This window comes from Meriones unguiculatus, chromosome X (genome assembly GCF_030254825.1).
Source record: "Meriones unguiculatus strain TT.TT164.6M chromosome X, Bangor_MerUng_6.1, whole genome shotgun sequence".
Lineage (NCBI taxonomy): Eukaryota > Metazoa > Chordata > Mammalia > Rodentia > Muridae > Meriones > Meriones unguiculatus.
Window position 1 is genome coordinate 68104549 of NC_083369.1, and position 20412 is coordinate 68124960.

The following is a 20412-nucleotide window of genomic DNA, read 5'->3' on the forward strand; positions in this document are numbered from 1 at the left end:
CTACTACAAGATCCAGCTATACTTCTCCTGGGCATGTACCACAAAAAATGTCTCACCATTCAATAAGGACATTTGCTCACCTGTGTTCATAGCAACTTTATTTTATTTTATTTTGTATTAATTACACTTTATTCACTTTGTATCCCCCCATAAGCCCCTCCCTCCTCCCCTCCCAATCCCATCCTCCCTCCCCCTACTTCACGCATGCCCCTTCCCAAGTCCACTGATAGGGGAGGTCCTCGTCTCCTTCCTTCTGATATTAGTCTATCAGATCACATCAGGAGTGGCTGCATTGTCATCTTCTGTGGCCTGGTAAGGCTGCTCCCCCCTCAGGAGGAGGTGATGAAAGAGCAGGCCAATCAGATTATGTCAGAGGCAGTCCCTCTTCCCTTTACTATGTAACCCACTTGGGCACTGAACTGCCATGTGCTACTTCTGTTCAGGGGTTCTAGGTTATCTCCATGAATAGTCCTTGGTTGGAGTATGAGTCTCTGGGAAGTTCCCTGTGTTCAAATTTTCTGGTTCTGTTGCTCTCCTTGTGGGGCTCCCATCCTCTCCAGCTCTTACTATTTCCCACATCTTACAATATCGAATGGCAGAGAAACATTTAAAGAAATGTTCAACTTCATTAGCCATTAGGGAAATGCAAATCAAAACGACCTTGAGATTTCACCTTATACCAATCAGAATGGCTAAGATCAAAAACTCAAGTGACAACACATGCTGGAGAGGTTGTGGAGAAAGGGGAACCCTCCTGCACTGCTGGTGGGAATGTAAACTGGTACAACCACTCTGGAAAGCTATCTGGTGCTTTTTCAGACAACTAGAAATAGCGCTTCCTCAAGATCTAGCCATACCACTCCTAGGCATATATGCAAAAGAGGCTCAAGTACACAAAAAGGACATTTGTTCAACCATGTTTGTAGCAACTTTATTTTTAATAGTCAGAATCTGGAACCATCTTAGATGTCCCTCAAAAGAGGAATGGATGCAGAAATTGTGGTACATGTGCATAATGGAGTACTAGTAAGCATTTAAAAACAAGGAAATTATGAAATTTGCAGGTAAATGGATAGAACTAGAAGAGATCATTCTGAGTGAGGTAACCTAGAAACAGAAAGACAGGCATGGTATATACTCATTAGTAAGTGGATATTAGCAGTATGCTATAGGGTAGCCATCTACAGACCTAAATAAGATTAATACTAATGAAGACCTTAGGGAGGATGCTTCAATCTCATTCAGAATGGCAAACAGGATAGACACTAGAAGCAGTAGAAGAGAGGAAACAGGATGGGAGTCTACTGCAGGGGGTTCTCTGAGAGGATTCACCAAATAGGGGTTTGAAGCAGATGCTGAGACTCAGGGCCAAACTTTGGACAGAGATCATAGAGTTTTATGTAGGAAGAGATGGGTGGGATTAGAGGGATATGGAGGGAAGAGGACCCCCACAAGGCAACCAACAAAACTAAAAGATCTGAGCCCAGGGTGTCCTGCAGAGACTGATGCACCAAGAGAGGACCATACATGGAAAGGACCTAGACCCCCTGCTCAGATGTAGTCCTTTGGCAGCTCACTTTTAATGTGGATCTCTGAGTAAAGGGAGCAGGGATTGCCTCTATCATCTCAGTTGACTGCTCTCTGATCTCTTGCCCCTGATGATGCAACCTTGCCAGGTCATGGAGGAAGAAGATCCAAGCAGTCCTGATGAGACTTAACAAGCTATGGGCATATGGCAACAGTGGAGAACTTCCCCTTTTAGTGGACTAGGGGAAAGGGATGAGGGGAAGATGGAGGGAAGATGAGACTGGAGGAGTTGAGGAAGGGCAGTTCAATCACGATATATAATGAATAAATTGTGAAGAAAATAAAAAAAATCACATACCTATTTGACGCCTCATATTTTATTACACAATTATTCTTATCTGAATAGTACTCCTAATACATCTGCGAATTTCATCCATCATTCAAGTTCTAAAACATGCCTGAAGACCTCATGAATTCTCAAGTCAATAAAATAACACATCTTTTAAAAAATGTATTTTTTCAGTTGAGGGGCATCTGGGCTGTTTCCCGCTTCTGGCTATTAAAATAAAGCTGCTACAAACATGGTTGAGCAAATGTCTTTATTGTGTAATTGAGCCTCTTTTGGATATATGCCTAGGAGTGGTATGGCTGGGTCTTGAGGAAGTGCTATTCTTAGTTGTGCTTCCTCAACTGAGAAAGCACCAGATTGATTTCCAGAGTGGTTGTACAAGTTTACATTCCCACCAGCAGTGCAGGAGGGTTTCCCTTTCTCCACAACCTCTCGAGCATGTGTTGTCACTTGAGTTTTTCATCTTGGCCTTTCTGATGGGTGTAAGGTGAAATCTCAAGGTCATTTTGATTTGCATTTCCCTGATGGCTAATGACGTTCAGATGCCCCTCAACTGAAGAATGGATGCAGAAATTTGGTACATCTACACAATGGAATATTACTCAGCAATGAAAAATAAGGAAATCATGAAATTTGCAGGTAAATGGTGGGACCTGGAAAGGATCATGCTGAGTGAACTGTCCCAGAAGCAGAAAGACACACATGTTTTATACTCACTCAAATAGACATATAATATAGGATAAACCTACTAAAATCTATACATCTAAGGAAACTAATCAAGAGAGAGGACCCTGACTAAAATGCTCAGTCCCCATCCTGAAAAGGAAAGAGGATGGACATCAGAAGAAGAAGAAAACAGGAAAGAAGCCAGAAATCTGTCACGGAGGGCCTCTGAAAGGCTCTGCCCTGCAGACTATCAAAGCAGATGCTGAGACTTATGGCTAACTGTTGGGCAGTGTGCATGGAATCTTATGTAAGAAGTGGGAAATAGTAAGATCTGGAGAGGAGGAAACAGAACCAGAAATTTGAACACGGGGGTCTTCCCAGAAACTCATACTCCAACCAAGTAGTATGCATGGAGATACCCTAGAACCCCTGCACAGATGTAGCCCATGGCAGCTTAGTGTCCAAGTGGGTTCCATAGTAATGGGAAGAGGGACTGCCTCTGACATAATCTGATTGGCCTGTTCTTTGATCACCTCCCCCTGAGGGGGCAGCAGCCTTACCAGACCACAGAAGATGACAATGTAGCCACTCCTGATGAGATCTGATAGACTGAGATCAGAAGCAAGGAGAGGAGGACCTCCCCTATCAGTGGACTTGGGGAGGGGCATGTGTGAAGAAGGGGGATGGAGGATGGGATTGGGAGGGGAGGAGAGAGGGGCTTATAGGGGGTATACAAAGTGAATAAAGTGTAATTAATAAAAAAATAAAAAATAAAAGAATGTATATTTTCTTTTTTCTTCTGTGTGTGATCTTTTTCCTGCTAGTATGTACATGTAGACATGCAGCAGGGTTCCAGGAAGCCAAAAGAAGTCTTCCAATCCTCTGGAACTGGATGGGAATAAACCATCCTGTGGGTGCTGGGATTCAAACCCAGGGTGTCGGTAAGAGCGGCAAGTGCTCTTTCTGCTGAGTCATTTCTCCACCCCCTACTAACAATGAAAACTTACATTTTACATTTGAATTCCACTATTGCACATTTCATACTTTACCATGCATCTCTCACAAATATCTGTTTTTCAGAGATAAAATTGTATATCATGATGTATATCACCTCCCCAAATTTCTCCTCAATTCTTTAACCTTTTTTCTGGAATCCCAATGTTATATTTCAAAAGTTCTAAAGTTTCTGTGGCCGTTTTCAGTAGAATGTCTCACTGTGTCCAAAGTGGATACTAAAATGAAACCTTGTTTTTTTTTTTGTTTGTTTTTGTTTTTGTTTTTGTTTTTGTTTTTTTTACCTGATGTTTCTGTGATGAAGGTGATCATGTGTTTCTTAGGCCTATGGAACTGGTTTTCAGAAGAAAGAGAAATTTAGAACTTTGGGTTACAAAAGTTCCTGTCATGTAATCAGACCATAATGGACTGTTTTGGTGGAAGTTTGCTATACCAGAATGCAGAAAAGAAATATTGAAAGTATAAGGCCGTCCCAGGAATTTTCAGCAGTTCATGAGGCTAAAGTCAAATGTAATGAACTTAAATTTTGGTGGAGGAAATTTTAAGATAGCTACTACTACTTACTGCTCTCACTCAGAACTGTAGTGAAAGAGAACAAAAAAAAAAGGAAAAAATAAAGACATGAGGTTGTCTGAGAAATTTGAGAATAAGTTTAAAATTGCAGACACCAAAATAAGGGTGAGAAAGCAAAACTTCTCTTACATAAGAGAAACTGCACTTTCTTCACTGGGACAAGAGGAAAGTTCATGAAGGTAAAACTCCACCCATCAATGACTTCACTTTGTGAAAATAGATATTTATTTAAAGGGAGAAAAACCTGAACAAAGGATGGCCACAAACTGCTGTCCTGTTAGGCAGATAGAAGCCGCTACCACTCTGGTCCAAGGAACTGCCTATACCTCAACCTAACTGCAGGACTTGGCAGTGCTATCTATATCACACTAGCTTTACAGGCACAAAAGACACACGATTGAGAGTATCATGGAATCATATTCCAAGATTTTGAATAGCCCCCAAACCAAGGCAATGTGTGGTAAGATCAGGGTCACTACCAGGAAGCCCTGAGAGGCTATTTTGTGATGCCGTGAAGGTGAAGCATACGTTCAGGCAGACATCCTAGGACACTGGAGATGACAGAATCTTGTTTTTTTTTTTTGTTTGTTTGTTTGTTTGTTTTTAAACAAGACATTTGGGGTTTTTTTTTTTGTTTTTGTTTTTAAATGCTGCTGGTCTGAACTGGAATAAACCAGAGAGAGATGTTATATGTGCTACAGTTGACAGAGCTAGAGGGGTTGTACGGGTGGATTCAATGGCTTTGGAGTACAGAAAAGCCTATCCTAAGACCCAGATAATGAACACAGAGCTGCAGGATTGTGGACCTCATGGGTTTCAATTTTGCCTTGGTTTGATATTTCCTTTCTATGTCTCCATTCCCCTATTTTATAATGGGAATATTTACTCTGTGCAATTGTTAATTGTAACTATGTAACATTTTTATTATGTAGATGTTCATATTAAAAAAAAATACCTTGAGTCCCAGAAGAGACATTGGAACAGTGTTTGGACTGTTAAGGACTCTGGGGTCATTTGAAGTTGAACTGAACACATTTTATATTATGACACAGCTATGAGCTTATTGAAATAAGGGTGGGATACTATGGCTTAAATATTATATGTATGGTTGGGTGACAAGAGGTGGACTTAACAATGGTTAACACTGGCTATCATTCATCTAAAATCATCTAGGGAATAAACCTCTCTTTGTGGTATGTGAATGGAAAAATTACATGGACTGGAGTCCAAACTGCATATTAAAGAGGAAGTTAGCTAAACATTAGCATTCAACACTCACGGGTTACTGACTGAACTTATGTGACCAGCATTCGCAAACACCATGACTCCCTTGCCATGGTAGACAGTCCTCTTGAACTGTGAGCCAAAAAAAAAACTCCTTATTTTTTAAGTTGCTTAGGCCAGAGTAATTTATCACAGACATGAGAAAAGTTATCACATGGAAACTAAAAATTACAGTAACATTTGACTAATTTTATCATGCAATCATTTATTGCATGAATGAGGTTGGATATAAGTTATAGTTATTAAACGCAAAGTTTAATAAAGTTATAGTTATTATCTATAGTTTGTAGTATTTTTATATTCCACCCTTTTTAGGTTTACCACTACATACCAACAATGTCAATTAAAAAAAATAACATTGGTAGGCAGTTGGCTGAATACCTTGAATATGTAAGCTCACTCCAACCTCTAACTCTTGTAAGGTAGGTATTTTTATATCTACCTTAATAATATTTTTATTATTATCTTTTTATATATAATAAATAAGGTGACAGAGCCAGAATCAGCCAGATGTGTTTGTACCTTGATTCTCCACTTAACTACAGTACTACCTTTTGTCCTTAGAATTCTGTAATTCACTCCCAGTTGGTATGCTTGCTTCCCCTCCCCAAAATTTCTGGAATGAAATATTTCAGAATACTCTTTCATCTCCTTTCTCCAAGTTGTTTTGTATTGACCTTACATCCACTAACTTATATCCAACCTCAGCTTTATACATAAAGCCCTCTGCAATCTTACCACAGCAAATGTAATAACCATGTGTTCTAGAAGTATAACTGCATTAATTTCCATGGAGAGCTTAAGCTGCAATGCCCTACCCAAACACACTAATATCTCATCTCATGATTTTTCCTGTTCTCTGTCTCACTTTTGGCCATTTGGTGTGTTTCTATTGGAAAAGGGATGAATGCACATGTTTGATTTCCACAGGGTGCTCTTTTAGGCACAAGTCTATATTGGTGAAAATTTTGTTGTTTGATTAAAAATAAGGTATCAATAACCCCTTCAGATGACTGAAAATTTAATTGCGTTTAAATACTGTCCTCTTATTCTGCTAGCTTTTTCGTTTTTCTCTCTCTTGGCCTGATTGCACCACAATTAATGTGGGAAAACCTATCATTTGGCACAGCAATATCTCTGGATACTTTTATTTACTCATACCACTTCCTTAATCTCCTTCTGCTCTTATCCTGCAATATGATTTTTAACTTCTGTTGTCAATCTTTTGTCATCATTTGGTCTTTCACATCAGACTAAAAGTTTCTAATTCTGGAAAAGTTTCTGGAGATGACCACTGAAGATGACAGCAGAGTCAAAAAGCTTTTGAGTTTAAATATTTTATATAAACTTGAGACTTTCAGCCCACAGTCAGTACTAGCTAGGGTACCCTGAGCACTGTATCTATGAGATACCAATGAAAGTGACATCTCGGAAGTTTAGGTCCAAATTCTGATATATAATAAATCCCAAGATGTTCATGCATCACAGTACAAAATAAGACCAGTTTCTATTGAGTTTCTTAGGTTTTCTTTAGAAATTTGCTACCCTTTGAGCCTTCCCACTACAGTAAGAAAAGGAACTAATATATCAAGGAACAGACAGTGTGGAGTCCTCTTCTACAAAGAAGAATATGTTCAGAAAGGTCAAGTTTTCAAGAAGAAAAATGATTCATTTATTTATGAGGATTTAGAATATTTATAACATCTGCTAATGGTTTCAAGCATTTTAAAGAACGTTGATAAAGTTTTCTACCAGTAACAAACAGTAAAAAAAATGTTTTTTCATTGGCCCAGTATATCAACATGGGTATGCATGTATACATACACACACATACATATTCCATTCAAACATGTATGTTACTGAAAAAGAAAAAGTTTTACAAAATAGTGTTTACTCTTATGATTTAGTATTCACATTTTCATGTTTTGTTCTATTTTATTTAAAATATTCACTATTGACTAATAAAAAATAGAACATTAACAATCATTGCCAATAGATTGAAAAACACTGGTTTGAAGTATAGAAAGTCAGAAAAAAAATAACAGAATGTTGTTTTTTGTTAGTAGAAGATTCATATCCATCACATTCTACTAACATTGAAAGGAAGAGGTCCTGAATTTACAGCTAAAGACAAATATTTATAATAAAAATGAAAATGTAGTTGTCTCTAGTACGCTGATTTTTGTTATCAGATTTACTCAAAGCCTATTTTTTTGCATCCATCTCTATACAAGATGCTACCCAGCTATGTGATAAGCTGTTTTAATGTTGATAATTATGTAAAAGTTGTACGTTCTTCTACAAGATGAGAGAGAAATGTGCCATGTTTTCAAAGACAATTAACAAATAAGGTATTGAACTTTGCTGTAACAAAACTATATATATATATATATATATATATATATATATATATATATATAATGAACTCATGAACTCTTCAGAGTTCTTCTACTATGCATTGTGGACCTCCTGCTCATCTCTTCTTCCTGTTCTTGTCTTCATCCTCATCCTTATTTTTCTTGTCCCATCCCATTTTTCTCTTTCCCTATACCAATTTCTGATTTCTGAAATCATGGCACTGTGTAATGAACTAAATAAAATTGACAGAAAACAAAAATAATGAGTCATTTTGGATTATAATCAATATTCAGGCTATCTAGGTGATTGTTGTGGATCTAAAGAGGTTATAACCAAGTGTAGAAACTTAGTGAGATCACTGGTTGGTTGGCTAATGAACCTAATTCGTTGTCTCTTAACATTGATGATAGCTCTGAATTTGTGACACAACAAAAGAAAACTTGGACTAGAGCTACAGTTTGTTGTGTCACAAATTCTTTCTATTCATAGTTGCTTATATTTTCATTCAGGAGTTTTAGATGAAAACAAATAAAATGGTTATGGGTGATGGCAGCTACACAGATGGTAAATAGAGTGGGAATGAAGTTTTTGTTGAATACATTCTTTTTTTTTCCTCAGAATATATCTATTTTGATAATTCTCCTACTGTTCCTTGGCATTAAGCAGATCCTAGTTCTAAAAACACTATATATTTCTGAGTCCCCCTTCATGTTATTATAACAAATTTCATCTTTCTACATTGTCTGCTTATCAATTGTTTGTAATGATTGTGTGGTTTTTAAATCTATAGAAAAACTGAGACTTAAGGATCAGATATGTTAGTACCACCTTGTGCTGTAACAAGTGTAATTACCCTTGCATTTTTTCTTCTACTTAGTATAGATATTTTTCTCACATAATATATCTGTTGAATACATTCTTATATATTCAATTTTTGCACCACAGGCATGAATTAACTATTTAAAATTTTTAATAAGGAAGATAAAAGTCTGGAGATGTGGTTCCATATAGAGCCTTTGATTAGCATACACAAAACCCTAGGGTTCTTCCTGAGCATAGTGGAACATAAAGAAGAGAAAACAAGAAAAATATAGGAGTGCTACTCCTACTGTGTGTTGATTAGTTTTCATAGTCAACTAGACAGAATTTAGAATTACTTACAAGAGACGCTTCTAGGAATGACATGGAGGACACTTCCTTAAATTTAACTGAGAAGGGGAAAAGAAACTACCCTAAACACAGGTGTAGCATTCCATGAATTGGGGTTCACACTGCATAAGAAAGGAAAAAGGAGAAAGCCTGACATTTTTTAGCATCCATGCCTTTCTTTTTCCAACAACAGCTGATGCACGATCCTGTTTCTACATAGTCACAGTGTCTTCCTCGCCATAAAGTGTCTGAAATCATGGGCCCCAATAAACCTCTTTTCCCTTCCTATTAGGTAGCTAATTACAGTGATACAGAAATTAGTAACTCTGCTTATCCGTGGGCAAGAAATTCTTAGACCTTTGGTGGGTGTATGAAACTATAGACAGAATTAAAATGTATTTATACTACGATCTGTTCTTATAAATACTTATATATGATTAAGTTAAGCTTATAATTTAGAGGTTAATGAAGTTCAATGTTTCTGAGTGCTTATTGCTCTTGTAGAGGACTCAAGTTTGATTTCCTTCCCAGTACCCATATGGTGGCTCACAACCATATGTAACTCTAGTACCAGTGAATCTGAAACTTTCTTCTGACTTACTCTGGCACTAGACACACACTTGGTGCACATTTAGACATAGAGGCTAAACATCTGTACACATAAAATACATAAATAAATCTTTAAAAAATTTTAAAGGAATAAATACATTTTTTCTGCCTTCTTAAAAACTTGTAATTAAGTCACAGTAGGAGACTGACATCATCAATGAATGATAAAATAGAATAACTATAAAGTCCTATAATGGAAATGATCTGTATATTGTCTCTGTCTTTCAAGGTATTTTCTTGAATTATATTCATGTTCATTCCTGTGACATTGTAAGATGATAATATTTCTGTGTGATAATACAAAATGTGACTGTCATAGGAATTGTGGGCTAATGCTGGCTAATATGCAAATGTTATTTATATGCAAACACTGTGGTAAGTTTGATAATGTGATGGTCACTAAATGACTAGTGGGTGGATAGTATATCTATGTTAATGTGTTAGACTGAAGGATGATTTGGGTCCTGGGCAGAGTGGATCAGGACAGAATAAAATGTCATTACACTACTCAGAAGGGTACATCATCCAATTTTTTCTTTTTTATTAATTATGGTTTAATCACTTTGTATCCCAGGTGTAGACCCTCCTCCTCCCCTCCCAATCCTACCTTCTCTTCCTCATCTCCTCCTATGCTCTTCTCCAAGTCCATGGTTAGGGGAGGTCCTCCTCCCCTTCTATCTACATCATCAAAATTTTATTAATTATTTATTTTTGGAAAGTTTCAGCTAATATTTTCAGACTGAAATTGGTCTTTGACAACTAAAACTATGATGAAAATATAATCCCAAATAATATAAAATAAAACAATCATTACAGTCAAAGAGCTTTTTGATAATAAAGAGACAGTATAATACAGGCCAAAGGTAGAAATGTAAGATTTAAAGTAAGATAAATGTGTTTCTAATCCTGTATAATTTAATAACCATGTATGATGCATTCTGTTACCTTCCTGTTCCTCCTTCTTCACTTGTTAAATGGGAGTAAGGCTTACTAAATAAATTGTGATCACAATCATTTACTATCATGTATTGTACTACTCAGTACATAGAAGATTGTGTTAGACAGCATGTGGTTTCCCAAACACACCAATAACTTTATCCTCAGAACCTGTAAGTGTGTTCTGTTATATGCCGAGGGGGATTTTCAGAGACCCTTAAATTACTAACTAGTAGTCTTTAAAATACAGAGATTAACCTGGATTTTCTGCATAAAATCAGTGTAATACCCTGCCTCAAATCAAATTGGATTTGAGAAATAGTAAAGTTGTTAGTTAGACATGATTAATTTGAATGTATCTGCCATACAAATATGAAAGAAGCTGAAGGAGATATATATACTCTTCACCCTCAGTTGATTAATTCCCAATGAATGCAAATATTAAAAGCATCACATTTTATCTCCTACTTTATATGAATGTCACTTGTGAATAAACTTTTAAATAAAATGGAAGAGGAAAGAAAAGAGTTAGCGAGAGATACAGGTAAAGAAGAGTGAGGGTTACAAATGTGATGGCGCTCAGCTTGCTCTCACTGGTTTTGAAGAAGGAGACTGAGGAACATGAGTGGCCTCTAGTAGTTAGGAAGGACTTCCCCTGAATGCCATCAAAGCACTCTGGTTCTCAGACCTACACTCAAGGAAGTAAACTGTTGCAAGATAACCTGGATAAGCAATGGAACTGATATTTCCCAAAAAATTTCCAGAAGAGAATACATTCCTGCTGATCCCTTGATTTTAGCCTAGTGAGCTTCATAGCAGATTTCTGACATACTGAACTGAAAAACGATGTGAACAATAACAAATCTAAATTGTTTCAAATTAATAACTATACTAAATTAATAGGCAAATGCATATTTTTTGTAGCAGAAATGGAAAGTTAATACAAAGATGCTCAACACTTTTATAAAATGTATATTGATTATTGTGGTAATGGACATCTTAGAAATTAGCTATCTGTAGGGTATAAAACTACTAATGTCACAATAATTTGATCTTCTTGGAAAGAAGGATGTTCATCCTCAGTTCCAACAGGATCTTGATGTCTTACATATCAAAAGACCGGAACTCAGTGTGATCTGCATCTGTGTATTAACGATTAAGTTATAGAAATTACATATGCTATTTCAGTCTTTACAGAATCAAATGCACAGAGATTTTATTGGAGTTTACATCTATTATTCCTACCATATTTCCCAGGTGAGTAAAATGAACAAGTGAGTATTACTATGGGTGAGGATGAAGTAGGAGTCACTATTATTATCCTGTAAAACAGTGACAGGTATAGTACACACCTAAGTCATTTAAGCATTTAAAATAGGCATAGTGTGTCATTCCTTTGAGCTTCAGATAATGTTTCATCTATAAAACAAAAGTGATAATGTATTTATTTCATGATGTTTTGGGGAAAGTTTAAATGAGCTATTGCATGGAAATGGCAAATAACTATGTACCATGTAGGTATTAATTCTTGCTATTGCTCACCTTTGTAAAATATGATGATAGAGCAATGTATTTTTCATATTATGTCAAATGTTTGCTCTTTGAAGACATCATCACAAAAGCCTAGATAGGGCTTTATATATAATATGTTTGCCTCATTTGGGGGGATTTTACAAGGTCAATGGTTCAGATTAAAAATACATTCATATTTATTTTACCTACAGCATTTATTTTACACAAATCATCTCCCACTTATTACAATATGAAGAGCAGAAGAATTGTAATTCTCTCATTCTGCAGATTATTTGGCCGCAAACATGTTAATGTTATTTCAGCCTTGACCTCTTCCTGAATAAGAGTTGTGGGTATTTGCAGCATTTTTTTTTTTTTTTACTGACAAGACGAAGCTCCTCTCTCTTTCTCTATGTGTGTGTGTGTGTGTGTGTGGAGAGAGAGAGAGAGAGAGAGAGAGAGAGAGAGAGTGAGAGAGAGAGAGATTTAAATGTATTCATTCTGTATATTTGCAGGTATATATACTACTGTATGGATATGCAGGTAAGAGAACTGTAGAAGTCAGTTCTTCAGTTCTTTCTAACATGTGTCTTGGGAATTGAACTTGAGTTGTCAGGTTTGTTGGCAAGTACCTTTAGCAGCTAAAATATCTCAACAGTCCCTTTGTGTGTTTCGAGAGGTGATAAGTGAGAAAATGAGTTGCAGAGGTAAGGCAATAACAGTTGGCTGTTACAGAAAGGATGCCTAGAATCTCTGTAATAATGAGGTTGATTGAGGAAGGAGGATTGACAGTTCAAGGTCACACTAAGGTACAGAGTAAGATTTTGTCTTAATCTAAATAATCTAGATATAACATAAAATATAAAACACAACTGTAAATATGGGAAGAAAGTAGAATGTAATAACTATAAATTTGTTTTTTTAGAATCCAGTCAGTTTCTTGGAAAGATCTCCAGAGATCTTTATCAAAGTTATTCAGTCTGAGAAGATAGTACTGAGTTCTTGTTTTGGCTCTGTCACTAGCTAGTTTTGTGAGGTAAGCAAGCTATTTCTATTCTCTAAGTCCCGATTTCTCCATAAGACACGTGAGGATACTGCACCTGTCTTTTTCTCATCATTTTTATCTTGCTTTTGCTAAGTAAAACTGCTGGGGGCAATTTCACTGCCTGCCAGTATCCAAGGGACAACTGTGTAATAAATGAAAAACCAAACCTAAACTTCCTAAACTCCCTTGACCCAGTGAACTGCAATTTTGTGAACCCCCCACCAGCTCTCATTTGTTTTTAATAATATGTTCTCACTCAGTTGAGGATGATGTAAAATGCATGTTTGCTTATGAGACCACAGCTGAGTCATCCAGGAATCATTCCTTGCTGGCAGGATGGGGCTGCTAGTCTCATTAGACAAAGAGCTTGAGGGGCCCATTAACAGAGGAAAGGGCTGTGAGTTTTAGAGGGGATGATATGAAGGACCATCAGCTCCTTAGCTCTAGAAATGAGGGCTAACTTTAATGTAGTCTTTTTTTGGAGGGGGGTATATTAAACTTCTGCTTTTACCTAGACTGGCATTATTTCTGAATCTAGGTTGCAAAATTGATCATACCTGTTCCTTAAAAAATATAGACAATGACTGGGAAAGATTGTGTTGGTGACATCTTGGGGCATAAGGCACTTCTTAAAGTAGAATGAGAAGCCCCCATTTCCTACCAGCTAGAAGAAGGCACCTAAATAGGATTGTGTTCTAAGGGGAAAACATAAGGTTTTGAAAGAATATTTCAGTCAAAAATGGTTTGTTTCCCTTTCTTCAGCAAAGGACCCAGGCGAAAGACAAATTAGAATATTTGGAACCAGGCAGGCTGGAAGTAGCATGACACATTTGAAATATTCATTTGATAATTAAACACCTGAATGGCTAGCAGACTGGAATTTAACATGCTAAAGAGTGAAAGGAGAGGGCAACACTGAAAATGTTCTCCAAGGTTCCCAATTCCCTGGTTTTAAGGAATTCTGTTACTGTTTGCTTAGTGTTTACAAGTCAAATTGCAGGCAGTTTTACGGCACTTCACATCTGAGGTGATTTTCTGAAGTAATTCCATTCCTAGCCAAAGCAAACACCTGGATGCTTTTGTGGCCATGTGTTTCCAAACATCTTTGGCTCTCCTAGTCCTCTTTTTCCTATTCCACATCTCTGATTTCCTGGCCTTGCCTTCTGTGGTTCTGTGTGCCATTCTTGTTTTAGTTTTTAGGTCTAAAATGAATAGAATCAGAATTACAGCTCTTATTTCTGGAAAGGATGGCAAATATTATTTGATCCATGTCTGCTCTTGAAGCTTAATTTAAAGCCAGGTGAATCTGTATCAACAAAGGTGTGTCTATATTGGTTCTGAATACTTGAAGCTCCCTATCTCCTTGTTCCTTGAGTAATCACAGGTCAGGACAATTTCTGGATACGCAGATAACCAAGAATAGAGCAAATACCCAACACCTCGTGCTTCATCCCTATTGATACTTTGTTGTCCTTCCCTAATTATAAAGCTCTTGGTTCTTTTCTACCCATCTGTAATCTTGTCCTTTCTATTTTAATCTATCCAAGAAGATATTTGCATGAGATTTCCTTATGAAAGTATCTGTACCGGGTGTGGGTGTGGGTGGGGGTTGTAACAGAATGGGTACCCTTTCAGGTTGTACCTGAGCAATTCTCATTCTATGTCTCTCAGCAGTATGCATTAGAGCAAATTGCCTAATGCAACATAAACTGTTCTACTTAATGCAGTATCTGTTTCCCTTGTTTGCTGAGTTGAAAGTAGGTAATTCATTATATTTCAGTAGCATCTAATAAGTAGAAAATTCAATTAAAGAGCCTAGATGCTTTCAAAAGCACACTTTTGGCCCCCTCCCTCTTCTACATAAACATAGGGTCCAGACTGTATGGGGATGATTGAGGTCTTTGAAAAACTATATGTGCACACAAAAGAACCAAATCACTGTATCTGTATAGATACAAAACCCTTAAGTACACACACACACACACACACACATATATATATACAGTATATATACACATATATATACACATATACAGTTTATGAGAACAGCAACACCCTGGAACTAAAACCTGGGCTTCATGTGCCATTCAGTATTTTGTTCAACCTCACAGACTTTTATTGCTCACCTTTTCTCATGCTAAACATTTGCTTTGGAAGTACCTTGGTACTCTGTGAATGTATTACCATGCCTTTTAAATTGAGTAGATTTTCAAGACTAATAAAAGGCACTATTTAACATTTAAATCTCAGCTTTTAAGACTTGATGAGAAACGGATACAGATCATCTGTAGAACACCCCCAAATCAAAAAAGCACACAATAAGTAATTGGGTCTACATATTGAGATAACAAATCAACATGCCATTCCAGCTAAATACCATGAAGATAACTATATTGCAATAGACAAGTAAGTCTGTGTATTCTGTGAATATAGTAATTATTACTCATTTGAAACCAGGGAAAACACACCATCTTTAAATAGAGTACTATTGATTAATAGTTGCCTCTCCTAGGCATACAATAAACTGGGGTAAAGTTCAGGGATTTTGTCTTCCAGGCTGGTTTCCCCATCTCCAGGCTTTTCACAAGGGAGTGATAACATTGCTAAACACTTGGCTATCACCAGGAGCATGGCTGTGGTCCAAACATCCCACCTTAGCAATAGGGGAAAAAAGACCTCCTCCCAGTTGTTTCTCTTAGACAGAATAGGAAGGACAGGACCTGTGAATTAAGCTCTGAACTTGACTGTGTGGGACATGATTGGGGCTGTTTGCCCCAGTCGTTGTATATGGTGCAGCAAAGTGCACACTCTAGAACATAGATCTGACTGGTGGCCCCGATTTTCATTTCTGGGTTCCTTAGAGGAATCCAGATAAACTAAACTGCTCAGCTCTTGAGTTTGAAGGTTACAAAATCAGCAAGGTAAATGGGAGCTCTGGTCCCTCCTCTATCAGCCACTTGGCTCTTTGCAGTTCAAAGAGGCTGTCTGTCCAGACTGAGTATCTTTATTCTCATGCTCATCCCAGGCCCTTTTGGAAGAGGCCTGGGAGCAGGTTCTTTGGGGGGTTAGCTAGGGGCATAATACCATTATACGTATTCCTAGGAAATAACAATTAAATCACCGTCCATGCTCTGATTCAGGAGAACGTTGTTCATGAAAAAGATGTTTTTGGTAGGTGCCAACAGTATCATGTCTGAAATCTCCTAAAGTCTCCCTCATCCACCGCAAGTCTCTCCCAGGTGTCCCAAAACAATCTGTTGCTGTTTTCCATTTGTGTCCGACCACCCCAGCCCACAGCCAGCCAGCTAGCCCAGCCAGCCAGCACCTTTCCAGCCTGCAGCAGCTCAGCACCTTCATTGGAGCCTCATTTCACTGCTGCTCTTCAGCAACAAATAGGACAGCACCCTCGCCGCTTGTCAACTTACCCCAGGCCAAGTGGTTTCTTCAGATTTGTGTTTTCTGGAGTCAGTGCAACCGGGCGGGCGCGTGGGGCGGCAGCCTTACTGGACTCGGTTTCCGCGACACTCAAAGAACAGCCAGCCACCTGGGACAGTCCCTGTCCTGGAGGCTGCCAGTGGGTGGGTGGTTTAGGCACAGGCAAAGGGATCAGGGTGCTGAGAGGGGCCCCAGGACTGACTCGTACATGCGCTTTCTGGTTTGCTCTTCAGCTAAACTTCAAGCTGGCTAGGCAGACCCCCTCACCTTTTTTGCCTCTGCCAGTGCCTTAAACTCTTCGCTCCCCAGGCGCTCCTGCCCTGCTCTCCTTTGCTCTTCTCTCAGCTCTCTCCCAACCCGAGCCCCTCCAAACACAGGCACTCCTTGACACTGCAAGCCACAAACAATAAGAGCAAGGGGAGAAGCTAAAGCAGACAGCAAGAGATTGAGGATAGCTGGCACCCTGGTATGAAGAGGAGTGCGGTGTGTGTGTGTGTGTGTGTGTGTGTAGGGGTGTGTAGGGGGAACCGCATTCACGCTCTTACAGGCACAGTCAAGCTAGGTAGCTCATGGGAGCTCTGGCCACCTTTCCAACCCCTTTTTTTTCTGGGCTAAAGGTTTCTCTCCCCTACTGCAGCTGCTTCAAGAAAATCCTACACAAGCGAAGAGGAGAGAAGAGCAAGGAGGGGTGGGGAGGGGAAAATAGAGGAGGTGTGCTCCCTTTCTCCTCCCCACCCCTAGATCCCAAAATGTCCAACCCCGAGCTCTCCTTTTTTCCTTCTATCTGTTCCAGGTTCTCATCTGCTGCTCGTTCCTCTCTCTCTCTCTCTCTCTTTGTGGGTTGAGAGCTGTGGAGAACCCGTCACGGTTGTGTGTGTGTGTGTGTGTGTGTGTGTGTGTGTGTAGCGGATAAGGAAAGGAGGAAAGGAGGGAGGAAGGGAGGGAGGGAAGAAAGAAGAGAGAGAGACGGAGACAGAGAGTGGTTGGCGAAAGCAACTCTCACCTCCCCCAGCCCCTGGGCCAAACCTAGCTGACAGTCGCCTCCCAACCGAGGCCAGAGGGGCAGGGAAGGAGGGCAGGGGGTAGGGCGAGCCGGGAGGAAGAGGAGGCAGCCGGCAGGGGCAGCTGCTCCTGCCTGCGCCGTAGCTGGGTGGCCAGGGGTGGAAAGAAGCCGCCAGCCGCAGCCGCAGCCCCAAATCAGCCCCCGCCGCCCCATCCCACCGTTTCATCTCTTCCCCCCTCGGTACGGAAATTTTCTGTTTCGTTCTTTGGTTTGGTTCCCCTAAGCCTCCCTCTCTCTGGAGGGATGGCAGAGACCCTAGGGGCGAGGGGAGGCTGAGCGCCGGTGAGGGGAGAGGGCACAGGAGCGCCTCTGGCGCCGGGTTTACAGAATCCCCCCTTTATCCGTTTCCCGAAGTGTCTCCTACTTGGGGCAGTGACCCCTACCAATCCCTCTCAACTTCGGCTCTGTGCTGGTAGCGCGCCCTGACTATGTGGGTCATCCTGGTGGAAGATAAGTTGGGCAGTTTGGAGAGAGGGTCTGTGGCCCGAGGGACAGTGGGAAAGGGAACTCTGGGTCTTCAGGGACTTGTCATCTTCTGGCACAGGTTTTTATCTCTGTCAGAGATAGTTTAACCCGGTGCAGACAACCCCGGATCACAGGATGCAGGTTAGATTGAAACACAAGGATGATAGAGGGTGACGGGACAGCTTGCTTAGTTTGAGTCTTAGCGTCTGGGGAGAGCAGGAGGAAGGGTGGTTTCCCTGGACACTCGCGAGACTCTTAGATCTTTGTGTCTTCAGATCACTTGATACACCTCTCTGGTCACTCCTCACTCCCCAGGCACCTCTTGCTCTCTGTTCTGAAGGTCTCCACATGACAACTTTTGAAACCCCTCCTGTAGCCTGCTTAGTGGCCTCACCCTGACCACAACCTCAAAGACTCCTATCTGCAACCTACAGGGCAAGTAGATGCCTTAGCCTGCAGCCTCTAAAGACCGTCCGCACCCTGATTACCAGATCTTTGTTTTGTCTCCTTTCTTGGCTCTCTCTGGAAAATGGGATGTACTCAGAGCACGCTTTTCTGGATGCTAAGCTTGTACCCCAAGCTTTGTGGTTTCCCCCCTGCCTTAAAAAAGCTCAGCTGTACTTCCTGCTGTGGACTGGAACACACACTCTGAGCTGGAGCAGACTCTCAGAAAAAGCCAGACCTGCCTTCCCTGCCTAAACAGCCGAGGAGTTCCATTACAGTGCCTCTTTAGTTGAGATTGCTGTGTTCGGTGGGAGAACCAGCAACTTCCCCCTTGTATCGCTAAGAAAAGCTTTCCTGTTGTCCTTTCAGCCCCCTAGCAAGGAGGTGGTTCAATATCTTGGAGTATTAAGTTTTTGTGTGGAAGGCAGACATTGAAAGTACTACTTTGAGGGATTTAAGAGTCTGGAGCCTGGCAAGGATGAGAGTGGAACTCCCCTCCCCATACTGCTTAAACACTCAAAGAAGTGTTTCTAAAAACTTAGAGGGCAAGCTTTTAAAATTTGCTTCGTTCTGAGACCTTTCTGTCTCTCCCCCTCCCGTTCTTAGGCAACTTTACTGTGACCCAGCAAACTCTAAAAATGCAGCTTTCTGTGTAAGAGAGATCTATGTTGTAATTAAGAGACTGCTTCCTTTGGCTTGTGGGGTAAGTAGAATTTGCTGGCTATGGAAAGAGTTTGAGGGCTTCCATCTCCCTTGGCTAACTTCAGTGCAATTGAGGCTTTTTCTCCAAGTTCAACACACTCAGTGAGAAGGAAATCCCAGGTCCTCTACACACCACAATTGTCTTTGACATACAGAAATTATGTTTGCTTCCAATTTTTGTTGTTTTCTTCGTGGAATTGCATTAAGACCAAAATTTCTCTATTTGAGCCTGCTTCATTCTGCTTCAACACCATCATCTAAACTCTTCCAGATTTACAAATACACAAACAAAATTATATACCAACAAAAATTCAAAGCTCTAGAATCGATTGATTCCAGAACAAGCTTAGTGGATGCTCTCTTAGTGTGAGAAGCTAACTTAGGCATATGTCCAAGCTGTCTGGGCTTCTTGTCAGCCTTGGGACTGGTTGGCTCATAGTCTCTGTGGATATGATAATATTTTACTTTTCTCCTTGATGGCTGAGAGCATGTGTCTGTTCAACTCTCCCAGGGTTTTTTACAATAAAAGGCCACATATACAAAAAACCATTCAAAGCCAAACTGAAAACAACTATCTGACTCAGTGAAGCCCACATCTAGCCAACCTATAGGCTGGTTTGCCTGCACTGTTTGGATTGTTGTATTCAAATTTCTTCACAATTATGTCTGTCATATTGCAAGTGTGTCTTAACAATTCAGGTATCTTTTCTTTTCTTCATATAACCTTGGCTGCAGTGGGAAATGGCATATGTAGATCCCAGTTTGGTGAAGGATCATGGCCAAAAAGAGATTGATAAGAGGAACCCAGAGATTAGGTTTGTCCACTTTTGTTCAACTTTCTTAGCTTTGCTAGTATTTACATTTGGGGCTGTATAACGCCTTGTTGAGGAGTGTAGGATGTTTAGCAGTGTGCTTTATGTGCTAGCTTGAAGTATCAGTCTGATCTCCTCCCTTTTCACGATAAAGAAAATGTCTCTAGATGGGATGAAAAGACCCTTTAGCAGCAAATCAGTTCTGTGTTGACAACTAGTGTCATTTGGTAGTGTCTTACATTAAAGACTATATTTATCTCAGTTCTACCCAAGTGGCAATACCTACACCTTATATTGCACAGAAACCTAGAAAATAGGGAATATTTGAAAGAAAAACATATAGCCATCTAGAAATTAATTAACTTGACAAATGACTGAATTTATTTTTCCTCGTTGAAACTTTCACATTATCATTTAACTTTCAGTAAGTACACACTACCACTAGTGTGTCAATTATAACAATGTTCTG

The 20412-nt window shown here is 39.6% G+C and overlaps 1 protein-coding gene across 2 annotated transcripts in view; it reads right to left on the reverse strand.

Moving 5' to 3' along the window:
• The window catches only part of Trpc5 (transient receptor potential cation channel subfamily C member 5), a 352275-nt gene extending 334602 nt beyond the window's left edge, over window positions 1–17673 (reverse strand). Inside the window, exon 1 of one of the 2 annotated variants that reach the window (XM_060374438.1) lies at window positions 16448–17673. The gene's annotated coding sequence lies outside the window, so the exon portion shown is untranslated. The remainder of the gene's footprint in view (window positions 1–16447) is intronic. The other variant, XM_060374437.1, reaches the window with a different exon arrangement.
• Between the last annotated feature and the right edge of the window lie 2739 nt (window positions 17674–20412).